Raw genomic sequence first — 16,786 nt, 5'->3', positions numbered from 1 at the left:
AGTTAGAGGGGCACGGGGGAGAATGCTCCAGTCAACACCTCCCCTATATAAGTTATTTGTCCGATTCTCGCACAACCGTAGTCTGCCTCGTCGAATCAAACAACGGTCCCAGATTCCGACTTCCGTTCCGTAGAGACCCAAAAGCTAGATGGAGGCTCGCAAGAAAGAGAGTCGGCGCATAGCAATCGGGTTTCTCGAACGTTTAGGGACCGAGCTCACTTGCGGATAGGGCAAAATCCGCCAAGCAACCCAAAAGCTAGACGGGGGCTCGAATCGAATCGCCTAGGCGGCCACAACAACGACGTGTTGGATCGACTACCAGTGCCAAACCATTCAGCAAGACTAGTCTGTGTCGAGGCCGGATAGAGATTCTCAGAGAGCGCCCGCATAGCATTTAGGAGACCTGCCGCGTCCCTCACACTCGACAAATGGTGGTGCACGTTTATAAATCCGAGCGATCCCAACCCTTTCAAGCACCAACATCGGTCGAGATAGAGGGGCACGGAGGGGGCTGCGTGAGACAACACAGTCCCCTATATAAGTTATTTGTCCGATTCTCACACATCCGAAGAATGGTCATCAAATCGGACAACAGCCCAAACTTCCGACTTCCGTCCCAGAAAGCCCAAGAGCTATCTAAAACGTTCATGGCCGGAACTCGATCGCGGCTATACCAGTCCGCCAAGCAACCCAAAAGCTAGACTGGAGCTCTAGTCGAATCACCTCTGTGGCCATTGCAAGGACGTGTTGGAGCGACTACCATTGCCGAACCATTCCGCAGGTCGAGTCCATACCAAGGCCGCATAGAGATTCACGATGAGCTCCTGCATAGCAATCAGGAGACTTGCCGTGTCCATCACAATCGATAAATCCTGGTGCAAGATTTTTGCATCCGAGCGCTCCAACCAGTCGAGCACCAGCATCAATCGACATAAACGGGCACGGGGGGAGGATGCTCGAGAACACTACCTCCCCTATATAAGTTATTTGTCCGATTCTCAAGCAGCCGAAGTCTGGTCATCGAATCGGGTCAAAGACCACAACTTCCGACTTTACCCACAATGCAAGTCATCGAATCGAACATCGGCCCCCGAGTCGGACTCCATGCGTATGTCAGGTCATCGGACCCAAATTCCGCCTTCCTGCGCATGGCGGGCCATCAATATCAACTCGGTCATCGGACCCAAACTCCGCCTTTTTGCGTATGGCACGCCTTCAAATCGGTCATCGGACCCAAATTCCGCCTTCCTGTGCATGGCGGGCCATCAACATCAACTCGGTCATCGGACCCAAATTCCGCCTTTCTGCGCATGGCACGCCATCAACTCGGTCATCGGACCCAAATTCCGCCTTCCTGCGCATGGCAGGTCATCGGACACAAATTCAGACCTCGCCAATATGCCTACGTATCGAATCGGTCATCGGACCCAACTTCCGACTTCATCCATACTGTAGGGTCTTTGAGGTTGGCGCGGTGCGCTCAACCCAGGGAGTCGACCCATCGAAGCATACACCTCCCCTATATAAGCTATTTGTCCGATTCCCACACCTGTGTAGTTTGCACCTCTGACCAGGACATCGACCCCAACTTCCGAACTCGACTGCAACGACGGCACCAGCGCCTTGGTGCGCACCTTGCGACGCACAGTCCCAACATTCGCCTTCCTGCACATGGCAGGTCATCGGACCCAAATTCCGACCTCGCGAGTATGCCTACATATCGAATCGGTCATCGGACCCAACTTCCGACTTCATCCATACCGTAGGGTCTTTGAGGTTGGCGCGGTGCGCTCAACCCGGGGAGTCGACCCAACGAAGCATACACCTCCCCTATATAAGCTATTTGTCCGATTCCCACACCTGTGTAGTTTGCACCTCCGATCAAGACATCGACCCCAACTTCCGAACTCGCCTCCAACGACCGAACCAGCGCCTTGGTGCGCACCTTGCAACGCACAGTGCCAACATTCGCCTTCCTGCACGTGGCAGGTCATCGGACCCAAATTCCGACCTCGCGAGTATGCCTACATATCGAATCGGTCATCGGACCCAACTTCCGACTTCATCCATACCGTAGGGTCTTTGAGGTTGGCGCGGTGCGCTCAACCCGGGGAGTCGACCCAACGAAGCATACACCTCCCCTATATAAGCTATTTGTCCGATTCCCACACCTGTGTAGCTTGCACCTCCGATCAGGACATCGACCCCAACTTCCGAACTCGACTAAAAAGACCGCACCAGCGCCTTGGTGTGCACCTTGCAACGCACAGTGTCAACATTCGCCTTCCTGCACATGGCAGGTCATCGGACCCAAATTCCGACCTCATGAGCATACCTACTAATCGAATCGGTCATCGGACCCAACTTCCGACTTCATCCATACCGTAGGGTCTTTGAGGTTGGCGCGGTGCGCTCAACCTGGGGAGTCGACCCATCGAAGCATACACCTCCCCTATATAAGCTATTTGTCCGATTCCGACACCTGTGTAGTTTGCACCTCCGCTCAGGACATCGACCCCAACTTCCGAACTCGCCTGCAACGACCGAACCAGCGCCTTGGTGCGCACCAAAAGTGCGCACTTTTGGAGGGCACTTTTGTGCGCTCCAAAGGTGCGCACTTTTGGAGGGCACTTTTCTGCGCTCCAAAGGTGCGCACTTTTGGAGGGCACTTTTTGGAGGGCACTTTTCTGCGCTCCAAAGGTGCGCACTTTTGGAGGGCACTTTTTGGAGGGCACTTTTCTGCGCTCCAAAGGTGCGCACTTTTGGAGGGCACTTTTTGGAGGGCACTTTTCTGCGCTCCAAAGGTGCGCACTTTTGGAGGGCACTTTTTGGAGGGCACTTTTCTGCGCTCCAAAGGTGCGCACTTTTGGAGGGCACTTTTTGGAGGGCACTTTTCTGCGCTCCAAAGGTGCGCACTTTTGGAGGGCACTTTTTGGAGGGCACTTTTCTGCGCTCCAAAGGTGCGCACTTTTGGAGGGCACTTTTTGGAGGGCACTTTTCTGCGCTCCAAAGGTGCGCACTTTTGGAGGGCACTTTTTGGAGGGCACTTTTCTGCGCTCCAAAGGTGCGCACTTTTGGAGGGCACTTTTTGGAGGGCACTTTTCTGCGCTCCAAAGGTGCGCACTTTTGGAGGGCACTTTTGTGCACTCCAAAGGTGCGCACTTTTGGAGGGCACTTTTCCTGTGCTCCAAAGGTGCACACCTAGGTGAGCACCTTCGACCACACCTTGTAGCACACCAAACTCTGACTTTCGACTTCATCCGCAATGCAGGGTCTTTGAGGTTGGCGCAATGCGCACAACCAGGGGAGTCGACCCATCAAACCCAACACCTCCCCTATATAAGCTATTTGTCTGATTCTCATACATGCGTAGCCTGCAGGAGCAATTAGGACATCGACCCCAACTTTCGGCTTCTAAACGAAAACAAGGTCTTTGAGGTTGGTGTAATGCGAACAACTAGGGGAGTCAACCCATCAAACCCAACACCTCCCCTATATAAGCTATTTGTCTGATTCTCATACATGTGTAGTCTACAGGAGCAATTAGGACATCGACCCCAACTTTTGACTTCTTAACGAAAACAAGGTCTTTGAGGTTGACGTAATGCGCACAACCAGGGGAGTCGACCCATCAAACCCAACACCTCCCCTATATAAGCTATTTGTCCGATTCTCATACATGTGTAGCCTGCAGGAGCCATTAGGACATTGACCCCAACTTTTGACTTCTTAACGAAAACAAGGTCTTTGAGGTTGGCGTAATGCGCACAACCAAGGGAGTTGACCCATCAAACCCAACACCTCCCCTATATAAGCTATTTGTCTGATTCTCATACATGTGTAGCCTGCAACAACGATTAGGACATCCACCCCAACTTCTGAATTCGTCTGCGTTGACCGCACCAAAGGTGCACGCCTTGGTGCTCACCAAAATCCGACTTCCGACTTCTTCTGCTATGCGGGGTCTTTGAGGTTGGCGCAGTGCGCACAACCAGGGGAGTCAACCCACCGAATGCAACACCTCCCCTATATAAGCTATTTGTCTGATTCTCATACATGCGTAGACTGCAGCAATGATTAGGACATCCACCCCAACTTTTGACTTCTTAAACAAGACAGGGTCTTTGAAGTTGGTGCAGTGCACACAACCAGGGGAGTCGACCCATCAAACGCAACACCTCCCCTATATAAAGCTATTTGTCCGATTCTCATACGTGTAGTCTGCAGCAGCGATTAGGACATCGACCCCAACTTCCGAATTCGTTTGCATTGACCGCACCAAAGGTGCACGCCTTGGTGTGCACCCTGGAGTGCACTTTGGTGCTCACCTCGGTGCACACTTTGGTGTGCACCTCGGTGTGCACCAAAGGTGCGCACCTTGGAGCGCACCAAAGGTGTACACTTTGGAGCGCACCACATAGGGTCTTTGAGAGGTTGGCGCAGTGCGCACACCAAGGTGGGTGTTGAGGTGCGTGCCGAGGTGGGTGGGTGCTAGGGTGCGCTCCATGGTGGGTGCCAGGGTGGGTGCGTGCTAGGGTGGATTCCAAAGAGGGTCATAGGGTGGGTGCCAAGGTGGGTTGGTGATATAGTGGGTTCAAAGGTGGGTACTAGGGTGGGTTCCAAGGTGGGTCACAAGTTGGGTGCCAGGATGCGTGGGTGTTAGGTTGGGTGCCAAGGTGGGCTCCTGCGTGGGTGGGTGCTAGGGTGGGTTTCAAGGTGGACGCGAGGGCGGGTGCCAAGGTGGGTAACAAGTTGGGTGTTAGGATGGGTGAGTGCTAGAGTGGGTGCCAAGGTGGGTGGGTGCTAAGGTGGATGCCAAGGTGGTTCACAGGGTGGGTGGGTTCTAGGGTGAGTTCCAAGGTGGGTCACAGGTTCAGTGCTAGGGTGGGTGTCAAGGCGGGTGTCGAGGTGCCTGGGTGCTAGGGTGTGGATGCCAATGTGGGTCATAGGGTGGGTACTAGGGTGGGCTGCAATGTGGGTGCCAAGGTGGGTAACATGCTCGGTGGGTTCTAAATTGGGTGCCAGGGTGGGTGTGCACCCACCTTGCCCGAGGTGGGTGCCAAGGTGCCAGTGTGGGTGGGTGCTAAGGTGGATGCCAAGGTGGGTGAGAAGGTGGGTGATAGGTTGAGTGGTAGGATGGGTGGGTGCCAAGATGGGTCACAGGGTGGGTGCAAGGGTGGGTAGGTGCTAGGGTTGGTGTCAGGGTGGGTGGGTGCTAGGTTGGGTTCCAAGGTGGGTGCGAGGGTGAGTGTCAAGGTGGGTCACAGGTTAGGTGCTAGGATGGGTGAGTGCTAGGGTGCAAAGGTGCCAGGGTGGGTGCTAGGATGGGTCGATGCTAGGGTGAGTGGCAAGGTGGGTCCACAAGTGTCAAGGTGGGTGCCGAGGTGGGTGCCAAGTCGGCGACTGCTATGGTGGATGCCAAGGTGGGTCACGGGGTGGGTGCCAAGTTGCTAGGTTGGGTTCCAAGGTGGGTGCCAACGTGGGTGCTAGGGTGCGTGGGTTAAAGGGTGTGTCACAACGTGGGTGCCAGGATGGGTGCGCACCCACACTGGCCAAGACGGGTGCGGGTGCAAGGTTGGGTTCCAAGCCCGGTCACAGGCTGGGTGCTAGGATGGGTGGGTGCCAAGGTGGGCACCAGGGTGGGTGCACCCACCCTGGCCAAGGTGGGTCACGGGGTGGGTCCTAGGGTGGGTAACGGGGTGGGTACTAAGGTGCGTGCCAAGGTGGGTCATAGGGTGGGTGCCAAGGTGGGCACCAGGGTGGGTGTGCACCAACCCTAGCCAGGGTAGGTCACGGGGTGGTTGTCGGGGTGGGCGTCAAGGAGCCAAGGTGGGTGGCAAGTAGCCAAGTTGCGTGCCAAGGTGGGTGTCGGGGTGGGTGCCAAGGATCCAAGGTGGGTGCCAAGGAACCAAGGTGGGTGTCTGGGTGGGTGCCGAGGTGGGAGCCAGGGTGGGTCCCAAGGTGAGTGCAAAGGTGGGTGCCAGGGTCAAGGTGAGTGCCAATGTGGGTTCCAAGGTGCCAGGGTCAGGGTGAGTGCCAATGTGGGTTCAAAGGTGCTAAGTTGGGTGCGAGGTTGGGTGCGAGGGTGGGTGGGTGCCAAGGTGTGCTAGGTGGAAGCCCGGGTGGGTCGGCATCCCATGGGTGTCGAGTTGGGTGCCTGATGGGTGCTTCTTGTCAAGTTTTAGTCGTCGGGACTCATTTCGAGCCTTAGAGGTCGTTTCTTGTCCGGTTGCCCTGTCTTCGACCTGGGAACCCAATTTTGGTCCTCGGGTCCCATTTTTTTTTGTCTCGCATCCCACTTTTGGCCTGTGGCCTTTTCGGGGTCGATTCTCGTTTTGGGCATCAGAGCATGTTTCTTCTCCTAAAACCCAATATTTGTTTATTAAGTCTCGGAACACATTTTTGTTCTCGTGGACCCATCATGGGTCTTGGAACGCATTTGTGGTCCTTGGGTCCCATTTTGCATCCCGAAACTTGTGTTTTGGTGCTTGATCCCTATTTTGGGTGCCCACCTTGCACCAAGTGCGCACCCGGGGCAAACCGAGCGCCTTGGTGCACCGGGGCAAGATCGAGCGTGCACCCGAGGCGCCCCGAACATGCACCAAGGTGCACTCGGCCCACATGTGAGCGCAGGTCGTTGCGCCCGAGGTGGTGTGTGGGCACCGCGTTGCAGACGGGACACTGCACGCACACGACGCCCCCTCCAGGTGCACGCACGTAGGCCGGGCCGGGTGCACACCCGACGCCCTAGCAAGGTGCGCGCACCCGGGCAGGGCTCACACTTGGCGAACGGGGCGCACTTCGCGAGGGAGGGTGTGCACCTCGACGGGGGTGGGTGGCCGGGGTGGATTCGCACGTGGGTCGCGGTTTGCTAAGTACACACTGCGACAAGCTCATAACGGGTGCGATCATACCAGCATTAGTGCACCGGATCCCATCAGAACTCCGCAGTTAAGCGCGCTTGGGCCGGAGTAGTACTGGGATGGGTGACCTCCCGGGAAGTCCCGGTGTTGCACCCTTTTTTAGTTTTTCGCCGGGCGTCGCAATGCTATTTGAATAAACCTTTTGCCCGTTTGCGTTCTCGTCGGGGCCGGGCCGGGCCGGGGTGCGCTGCCCGCACTACCGCGCGCGCGGGGGCGACACCGAGCGCGCACCCGAGGCGCCCCGAGCACACAGGCCACGGTGCAACCCGGGCGTTGTGCGCGCACCCCGGTGCGCCCGAGGTGCTGCGCGCGCACCCAGGTGAAATCGGTGTGCACCTCGGCCAGTGCGCGCTCGGTCGAGTCGCGCACGTTGGCCAAGGTGCACGGTGATGTTTCTTACTCTAAGGTTCCGCACCAGACGCCCGGGACAGGTGAGCGAAGCTGGGCGGGGCCGGGTGCGCGGCCGGGGCAGGTGCACGCAGCTGGAGAGAGCTTTGGAGCACACTTCGGAGCGCACCAATGATGCGCTCCATTCAAAAGTTTCCTGAAAAGGCAAAAAAAGTTGAGATTATAGAATTTCCCACTTGAGAGATTGTAAAAAAAAAAAATTTAAAATGAAGGAAACGCGGGTGCCAAGGTGTGCGCAGCCCAGCCAAGGTGTGCGCACCAAGGCGCCCACCCTGGCGAAGGTGCACGCAAGGTGCGCACCCGAGGCAAACCGGACAATTAACCCAACTTTCGACTTCGCGCGCACCTTGGAGCGCACTTCGGAGCGCTCCTTGGTGCGCACCAATCTTGGGCACCTCGGAGTGCACCATGGCGCCCACCAAGGTGCGCACCCGGGGCAAACCGAGCTCCGACTTCGTGCGCACCTTGGAGCGCACGAAAGGTGCGCACCATGGCGCCCACCAAGGTGCGCAGCCCAGCCAAGGCGTGCGCATCAAGGTGCGCACCCTGGCGAAGGTGCGCACCCGGGGCAAACCGAGCTCCGACTTCGTGCGCACCTTGGAGCGCACAAAAGGTGCGCAACCCAGCCAAGGTGTGCGCACCCCGGTCAAACCGAGCTCCGAATCGTGCGCACCAGAGGTGCACGCCATCGTGCGCACCTTGGAGCACACTTCGGAGCCCTCCTTGGTGCGCGCCGATGTTGCGCACCTCGGAGCGCACCCGGGGAAAACAATGCAATTAACCCGACTTTCGACTTCGTGGGCACCTCGGAGCGCTCTCGGGTTCGCACCTCGGAGCACACCGAGGTGCGCACCTTTGATGCGCTGCCTTCACCAATTTCCAGAAAAGGCAAGAAAACATTGAGAAGGTGTGCGCACCGAGGTGCCCACCCTGGCGAAGGTGCACGCGAGGTGCGCACCCGGGGCAAACCGGGCTCCGACTTCGTGCACGCCGCACCTTGGAGCACACTTCGGAGCGCTCCTTGGTGCGCACCAGGGCGCGCAACCCAGCCGAGGTGCCCACCCCGGCGAAGGTGCACGCGAGGTGCGCACCCGGGGCAAACCGGGCTCCGACTTCGTGCACGCCATGGTGCCCACCGCGGCGAAGGTGCACGCGAGGTGCGCACCCGGGGCAAACCGGGCTCCGACTTCGTGCACGCCGCACCTTGGAGCACACTTCGGAGCGCTCCTTGGTGCGCACCATGGTGCCCACCAGGGCGCGCAACCCCGCCGAAGGTGCACGCGAGGTGCGCACCCGGGGCAAACCGGGCTCCGACTTCGTGCACGCCGCACCTTGGAGCACACTTCGGAGCGCTCCTTGGTGCGCACCATGGTGCCCACCAGGGCGCGCAACCCCGCCGAAGGTGCACGCGAGGTGCGCACCCGGGGCAAACCGGGCTCCGACTTCGTGCACGCCATGGTGCGCACCGCGGCGAAGGTGCGCACCCGGGGCAAACCGGGCTCCGACTTCGTGCACGCCGCACCTTGGAGCACACTTCGGAGCGCTCCTTGGTGCGCACCAGGGCGCGCAACCCAGCCGAGGTGCCCACCCCGGCGAAGGTGCACGCGAGGTGCGTACCCGGGGCAAACCGGGCTCCGACTTCGTGCACGCCGCACCTTGGAGCACACTTCGGAGCGCTCCTTGGTGCGCACCATGGTGCCCACCAGGCCGCGCAACCCAGCCAAGGTGTGCGCACCAAGGTGCACGCGAGGTGCGCACCCGGGGCAAACCGGGGTCCGACTTCGTGCACGCCGCACCTTGGAGCACACATCGGGGCGCTCCCGGGTTCGCACCGGCGTTGCGCACCGTGGTGGGCACCTCGGAGCACACCAAGGTGGGCAGCGAGGTGCGCACCTTTGATGCGATGCCTTCACTAATTTCCATAAAAGGCAAAAAAAAAACAAGATTTTAAAATTTCCGTTTTGAAAGATAGTGAGAAAAAGGGAATGCTGGTGCCATCTTGAGCCCGCCCTGGTGCGCAGCCCAGCCAAGGTGTGCGCACCAAGGTGCCCACCCTGGCGAAGGTGCGCGCCCGGGCAATTAACCCAACTTCCAACTTCGCGCGCGCCAGGGTGGGAGCGCACCCAACAACCGGGCCTGGGAAGAGCCAATGCGAGAAACCCCACCAAACGCTCTGACAAAAAAAGAGGGGGCGCTCCAGTAACCCCGCTTCGGAGCGCACCCTGGGCAAACCCAGCCAAGGTGCCCACCCCGGCCAAGGTGCAGGCGAGGTGCGCACCCGGGGCAAACCGGGCTCCGACAACGTGCACGCCGCACCTTGGAGCACACTTCGTAGCGCTCCCGGGTGCGCACCTCAGAGCACACCAAGGTGGGCAGCGAGGTGCGCACCTTTGATGCGCTGCCTTCACTAATTTCCAGAAAAGGCAAAAAAAAAAGGAGATTTTAAAATTTCCGTTTTGAAAGATAGTGAAAAAAACGGAACGCGCGTGCCATCTTGAGCCCGCCCTGGTGCGCAGCCCAGGTAAGGTGCCCACCCTGGCAAAGGTGCGCACCCGGGCAATTAACCCTACTTCCGACTTCGTGCGCGCCAGGGTGGCAACCGGGCCTCGGAAGAGCCAATGCGAGAAACCCCACCAAACGCTCCGACAAAAAAAGAGGCGGCGCTCCAATAACCCCGCTTCGGAGCGCAGCCGGGGCAAACCCAGCCAAGGTGCCCACCCCGACGAAGGTGCACGCGAGGTGCGCACCCGGGGCAAACCGGGCTCCGACAACGTGCACGCAGCACCTTGGAGCACACTTCGAAGCACTCCCGGGTGCCCACCGGCGTTGCGCACCGTGGTGGGCAGCGAGGTGCGCACCTTTGATGCGCTGCCTTCACTAATTTCCAGAAAAAGGCAAACAAAAATGAGATTTTAAAATTTCCGTTTTGAAAGATAGTGAAAAAAAAGGAACGCGGGTGCCATCTTGAGCCCGCCCTGGTGCGCAGCCCAGGCAAGGCATGCGCACCAAGGTGCCCACCCGAGGTGCACACGCGGGGCAAACCGGGCTCCGACTTCGTGCAGGCCGCACCTTGGAGCACACTTCGGAGCGCTCCTTGGTGCGCACCATGGTGCCCACCAGGGCGCGCAACCCAGCCAAGGTCTGCACACCAAGGTGCCCACCCCGGCGAAGGTGCACGCGAGGTGCGCACCCGGGGCAAACCGGGCTCCGACTTCGTGCACGCCATGGTGCCCACCGCGGCGAAGGTGCACGCGAGGTGCGCACCCGGGGCAAACCGGGCTCCGACTTCGTGCACGCCGCACCTTGGAGCACACTTCGGAGCGCTCCTTGGTGCGCACCATGGTGCCCACCAGGGCGCGCAACCCAGCCAAGGTGTGCGCACCAAGGTGCACGCGAGGTGCGCACCCGGGGCAAACCGGGGTCCGACTTCGTGCACGCCGCACCTTGGAGCACACATCGGAGCGCTCCCAGGTTCGCACCAGCGTTGCGCACCTTTGATGCGCTGCCTTCACTAATTTCCAGAAAAGGCAAAAAAAAACGATATTTTAAAATTTCCGTTCTGAAAGATAGTGAAAAAAACGGAACGCGGGTGCCATCTTGAGCCCTTCCTGGTGCGCAGCCCAGGCAAGTTGTGCGCACCAAGGTGCCCACCCTGGCGGAGGTGCGCGCCCGGGGCAAACCGGGCTCCGACTTCGTGCACTGCATGGTGCCCACCAAGGCGCGCAACCCAGCCAAGGTGCCCACCGCAGCGAAGGTGCACGCGAGGTGCACACCCGGGGCAAACCGGGCTCCGACTTCGTGCACGCCGCACCTTGGAGCACACTTCAGAGCGCTCCTTGGTGCGCACCAGGGCGCGCAACCCAGCCGAGGTGCCCACCCCGGCGAAGGTGCACGCGAGGTGCGCACCCGGGGCAAACCGGGCTCCGACTTCGTGCACGCCATGGTGCCCACCGCGGCGAAGGTGCGCACCCGGGGCAAACCGGGCTCCGACTTCGTGCACGCCGCACCTTGGAGCACACTTCGGAGCGCTCCTTGGTGCGCACCATGGTGCCCACCAGGCCGCGCAACCCAGCCAAGGTGTGCGCACCAAGGTGCACGCGAGGTGCGCACCCGGGGCAAACCGGGGTCCGACTTCGTGCACGCCGCACCTTGGAGCACACATCGGGGCGCTCCCGGGTTCGCACCGGCGTTGCGCACCGTGGTGGGCACCTCGGAGCACACCAAGGTGGGCAGCGAGGTGCGCACCTTTGATGCGATGCCTTCACTAATTTCCATAAAAGGCAAAAAAAAAACGAGATTTTAAAATTTCCGTTTTGAAAGATAGTGAGAAAAAGGGAATGCTGGTGCCATCTTGAGCCCGCCCTGGTGCGCAGCCCAGCCAAGGTTTGCGCACCAAGGTGCCCACCCTGGCGAAGGTGCGCGCCCGGGCAATTAACCCAACTTCCAACTTCGCGCGCGCCAGGGTGGGAGCGCACCCAACAACCGGGCCTGGGAAGAGCCAATGCGAGAAACCCCACCAAACTCTCTGACAAAAAAAGAGGGGGCGCTCCAGTAACCCCGCTTCGGAGCGCACCCTGGGCAAACCCAGCCAAGGTGCCCACCCCGGCCAAGGTGCAGGCGAGGTGCGCACCCGGGGCAAACCGGGCTCCGACAACGTGCACGCCGCACCTTGGAGCACACTTCGTAGCGCTCCCGGGTGCGCACCTCAGAGCACACCAAGGTGGGCAGCGAGGTGCGCACCTTTGATGCGCTGCCTTCACTAATTTCCAGAAAAGGCAAAAAAAAAAGGAGATTTTAAAATTTCCGTTTTGAAAGATAGTGAAAAAAACGGAACGCGCGTGCCATCTTGAGCCCGCCCTGGTGCGCAGCCCAGGTAAGGTGCCACCCTGGCAAAGGTGCGCACCCGGGCAATTAACCCTACTTCCGACTTCGTGCGCGCCAGGGTGGCAACCGGGCCTCGGAAGAGCCAATGCGAGAAACCCCACCAAACGCTCCGACAAAAAAAGAGGCGGCGCTCCAATAACCCCGCTTCGGAGCGCAGCCGGGGCAAACCAAGCCAAGGTGCCCACCCCGACGAAGGTGCACGCGAGGTGCGCACCCGGGGCAAACCGGGCTCCGACAACGTGCACGCAGCACCTTGGAGCACACTTCGAAGCACTCCCGGGTGCCCACCGGCGTTGCGCACCGTGGTGGGCAGCGAGGTGCGCACCTTTGATGCGCTGCCTTCACTAATTTCCAGAAAAAGGCAAAAAAAAATGAGATTTTAAAATTTCCGTTTTGAAAGATAGTGAAAAAAAAGGAACGCGGGTGCCATCTTGAGCCCGCCCTGGTGCGCAGCCCAGGCAAGGCATGCGCACCAAGGTGCCCACCCGAGGTGCACACCCGGGGCAAACCGGGCTCCGACTTCGTGCAGGCCGCACCTTGGAGCACACTTCGGAGCGCTCCTTGGTGCGCACCATGGTGCCCACCAGGGCGCACCCGGGGCAAACCGGGCTCCGACTTCGTGCACGCCGCACCTTGGAGCACACATCGGAGCGCTCCCAGGTTCGCACCAGCGTTGCGCACCTTTGATGCGCTGCCTTCACTAATTTCCAGAAAAGGCAAAAAAAAACGATATTTTAAAATTTCCGTTCTGAAAGATAGTGAAAAAAACGGAACGCGGGTGCCATCTTGAGCCCTTCCTGGTGCGCAGCCCAGGCAAGTTGTGCGCACCAAGGTGCCCACCCTGGCGGAGGTGCGCGCCCGGGGCAAACCGGGCTCCGACTTCGTGCACTGCATGGTGCCCACCAAGGCGCGCAACCCAGCCAAGGTGCCCACCGCAGCGAAGGTGCACGCGAGGTGCGCACCCGAGGTGCACACCCGGGGCAAACCGGGCTCCGACTTCGTGCACGCCGCACCTTGGAGCACACTTCAGAGCGCTCCTTGGTACGCACCAGGGCGCGCAACCCAGCCAAGGTGCTCACCCCGGCGAAGGTGCACGCGAGGTGCGCACCCGGGGCAAACCGGGCTCGAACTTCGTGCACGCCGCACCTTGGAGCACACATCGGAGCGCTCCCGGGTTCGCACCAGCATTGCGCACCTTTGATGCGCTGCCTTCACTAATTTCCAGAAAAGGCAAAAAAAAGAAAAAAATGAGATTTTAAAATTTCCGTTTTGAAAGATAGTGAAAAAAACGGAACGCGGGTGCCATCTTGAGCCCGCCCTGGTGTGCAGCCCAGGCAAGTTGTGCGCACCAAGGCACCCACCCTGGCCAAGGTGGGTCACGGGGTGGGTCCTAGGGTGGGTAACGGGGTGGGTACTAAGGTGCGTGCCAAGGTGGGTCATAGGGTGGGTGCCAAGGTGGGCACCAGGGTGGGTGTGCACCAACCCTAGCCAGGGTAGGTCACGGGGTGGTTGTCGGGGTGGGCGTCAAGGAGCCAAGGTGGGTGGCAAGTAGCCAAGTTGCGTGCCAAGGTGGGTGTCGGGGTGGGTGCCAAGGATCCAAGGTGGGTGCCAAGGAACCAAGGTGGGTGTCTGGGTGGGTGCCGAGGTGGGAGCCAGGGTGGGTCCCAAGGTGAGTGCAAAGGTGGGTGCCAGGGTCAAGGTGAGTGCCAATGTGGGTTCCAAGGTGCCAGGGTCAGGGTGAGTGCCAATGTGGGTTCAAAGGTGCTAAGTTGGGTGCGAGGTTGGGTGCGAGGGTGGGTGGGTGCCAAGGTGTGCTAGGTGGAAGCCCGGGTGGGTCGGCATCCCATGGGTGTCGAGTTGGGTGCCTGATGGGTGCTTCTTGTCAAGTTTTAGTCGTCGGGACTCATTTCGAGCCTTAGAGGTCGTTTCTTGTCCGGTTGCCCTGTCTTCGACCTGGGAACCCAATTTTGGTCCTCGGGTCCCATTTTTTTTTGTCTCGCATCCCACTTTTGGCCTGTGGCCTTTTCGGGGTCGATTCTCGTTTTGGGCATCAGAGCATGTTTCTTCTCCTAAAACCCAATATTTGTTTATTAAGTCTCGGAACACATTTTTGTTCTCGTGGACCCATCATGGGTCTTGGAACGCATTTGTGGTCCTTGGGTCCCATTTTGCATCCCGAAACTTGTGTTTTGGTGCTTGATCCCTATTTTGGGTGCCCACCTTGCACCAAGTGCGCACCCGGGGCAAACCGAGCGCCTTGGTGCACCGGGGCAAGATCGAGCGTGCACCCGAGGCGCCCCGAACATGCACCAAGGTGCACTCGGCCCACATGTGAGCGCAGGTCGTTGCGCCCGAGGTGGTGTGTGGGCACCGCGTTGCAGACGGGACACTGCACGCACACGACGCCCCCTCCAGGTGCACACACGTAGGCCGGGCCGGGTGCACACCCGACGCCCTAGCAAGGTGCGCGCACCCGGGCAGGGCTCACACTTGGCGAACGGGGCGCACTTCGCGAGGGAGGGTGTGCACCTCGACGGGGGTGGGTGGCCGGGGTGGATTCGCACGTGGGTCGCGGTTTGCTAAGTACACACTGCGACAAGCTCATAACGGGTGCGATCATACCAGCGTTAGTGCACCGGATCCCATCAGAACTCCGCAGTTAAGCGCGCTTGGGCCGGAGTAGTACTGGGATGGGTGACCTCCCGGGAAGTCCCGGTGTTGCACCCTTTTTTAGTTTTTCGCCGGGCGTCGCAATGCTATTTGAATAAACCTTTTGCCCGTTTGCGTTCTCGTCGGGGCCGGGCCGGGCCGGGGTGCGCTGCCCGCACTACCGCGCGCGCGGGGGCGACACCGAGCGCGCACCCGAGGCGCCCCGAGCACACAGGCCACGGTGCAACCCGGGCGTTGTGCACGCACCCCGGTGCGCCCGAGGTGCTGCGCGCGCACCCAGGTGAAATCGGTGTGCACCTCGGCCAGTGCGCGCTCGGTCGAGTCGCGCACGTTGGCCAAGGTGCACGGTGATGTTTCTTACTCTAAGGTTCCGCACCAGACGCCCGGGACAGGTGAGCGAAGCTGGGCGGGGCCGGGTGCGCGGCCGGGGCAGGTGCACGCAGCTGGAGAGAGCTTTGGAGCACACTTCGGAGCGCACCAATGATGCGCTCCATTCAAAAGTTTCCTGAAAAGGCAAAAAAAGTTGAGATTATAGAATTTCCCACTTGAGAGATTGTAAAAAAAAAAAATTTAAAATGAAGGAAACGCGGGTGCCAAGGTGTGCGCAGCCCAGCCAAGGTGTGCGCACCAAGGCGCCCACCCTGGCGAAGGTGCACGCAAGGTGCGCACCCGAGGCAAACCGGACAATTAACCCAACTTTCGACTTCGCGCGCACCTTGGAGCGCACTTCGGAGCGCTCCTTGGTGCGCACCAATCTTGGGCACCTCGGAGTGCACCATGGCGCCCACCAAGGTGCGCACCCGGGGCAAACCGAGCTCCGACTTCGTGCGCACCTTGGAGCGCACGAAAGGTGCGCACCATGGCGCCCACCAAGGTGCGCAGCCCAGCCAAGGCGTGCGCATCAAGGTGCGCACCCTGGCGAAGGTGCGCACCCGGGGCAAACCGAGCTCCGACTTCGTGCGCACCTTGGAGCGCACAAAAGGTGCGCAACCCAGCCAAGGTGTGCGCACCCCGGTCAAACCGAGCTCCGAATCGTGCGCACCAGAGGTGCACGCCATCGTGCGCACCTTGGAGCACACTTCGGAGCCCTCCTTGGTGCGCGCCGATGTTGCGCACCTCGGAGCGCACCCGGGGAAAACAATGCAATTAACCCGACTTTCGACTTCGTGGGCACCTCGGAGCGCTCTCGGGTTCGCACCTCGGAGCACACCGAGGTGCGCACCTTTGATGCGCTGCCTTCACCAATTTCCAGAAAAGGCAAGAAAACATTGAGAAGGTGTGCGCACCGAGGTGCCCACCCTGGCGAAGGTGCACGCGAGGTGCGCACCCGGGGCAAACCGGGCTCCGACTTCGTGCACGCCGCACCTTGGAGCACACTTCGGAGCGCTCCTTGGTGCGCACCAGGGCGCGCAACCCAGCCGAGGTGCCCACCCCGGCGAAGGTGCACGCGAGGTGCGCACCCGGGGCAAACCGGGCTCCGACTTCGTGCACGCCATGGTGCCCACCGCGGCGAAGGTGCACGCGAGGTGCGCACCCGGGGCAAACCGGGCTCCGACTTCGTGCACGCCGCACCTTGGAGCACACTTCGGAGCGCTCCTTGGTGCGCACCATGGTGCCCACCAGGGCGCGCAACCCCGCCGAAGGTGCACGCGAGGTGCGCACCCGGGGCAAACCGGGCTCCGACTTCGTGCACGCCGCACCTTGGAGCACACTTCGGAGCGCTCCTTGGTGCGCACCATGGTGCCCACCAGGGCGGGCAACCCCGCCGAAGGTGCACGCGAGGTGCGCACCCGGGGCAAACCGGGCTCCGACTTCGTGCACGCCATGGTGCGCACCGCGGCGAAGGTGCGCACCCGGGGCAAACCGGGCTCCGACTTCGTGCACGCCGCACCTTGGAGCAC

At 60.3% G+C, this 16,786-nt stretch overlaps 2 non-coding genes across 2 annotated transcripts; both read left to right on the top strand.

Moving 5' to 3' along the window:
- The first annotated feature begins 6,900 nt into the window (after positions 1–6,900).
- LOC131868504 (5S ribosomal RNA) lies at positions 6,901–7,019 on the top strand. The gene has a single exon (XR_009366955.1). It is a non-coding gene; the product is annotated as a 5S ribosomal RNA (ribosomal RNA).
- A 7,804-nt stretch (positions 7,020–14,823) lies between these two features.
- On the top strand, positions 14,824–14,942 carry LOC131868497 (5S ribosomal RNA). The gene has a single exon (XR_009366949.1). It is a non-coding gene; the product is annotated as a 5S ribosomal RNA (ribosomal RNA).
- The last annotated feature ends 1,844 nt before the right edge of the window (positions 14,943–16,786 follow it).

This window comes from Cryptomeria japonica, unplaced genomic scaffold (assembly GCF_030272615.1).
Source record: "Cryptomeria japonica unplaced genomic scaffold, Sugi_1.0 HiC_scaffold_208, whole genome shotgun sequence".
NCBI classification, from domain to species: Eukaryota; Viridiplantae; Streptophyta; class Pinopsida; order Cupressales; family Cupressaceae; genus Cryptomeria; species Cryptomeria japonica.
The sequence above is the reverse complement of the archived record's forward strand: the minus strand, read 5'-3'. Positions and strand labels throughout refer to the sequence as shown.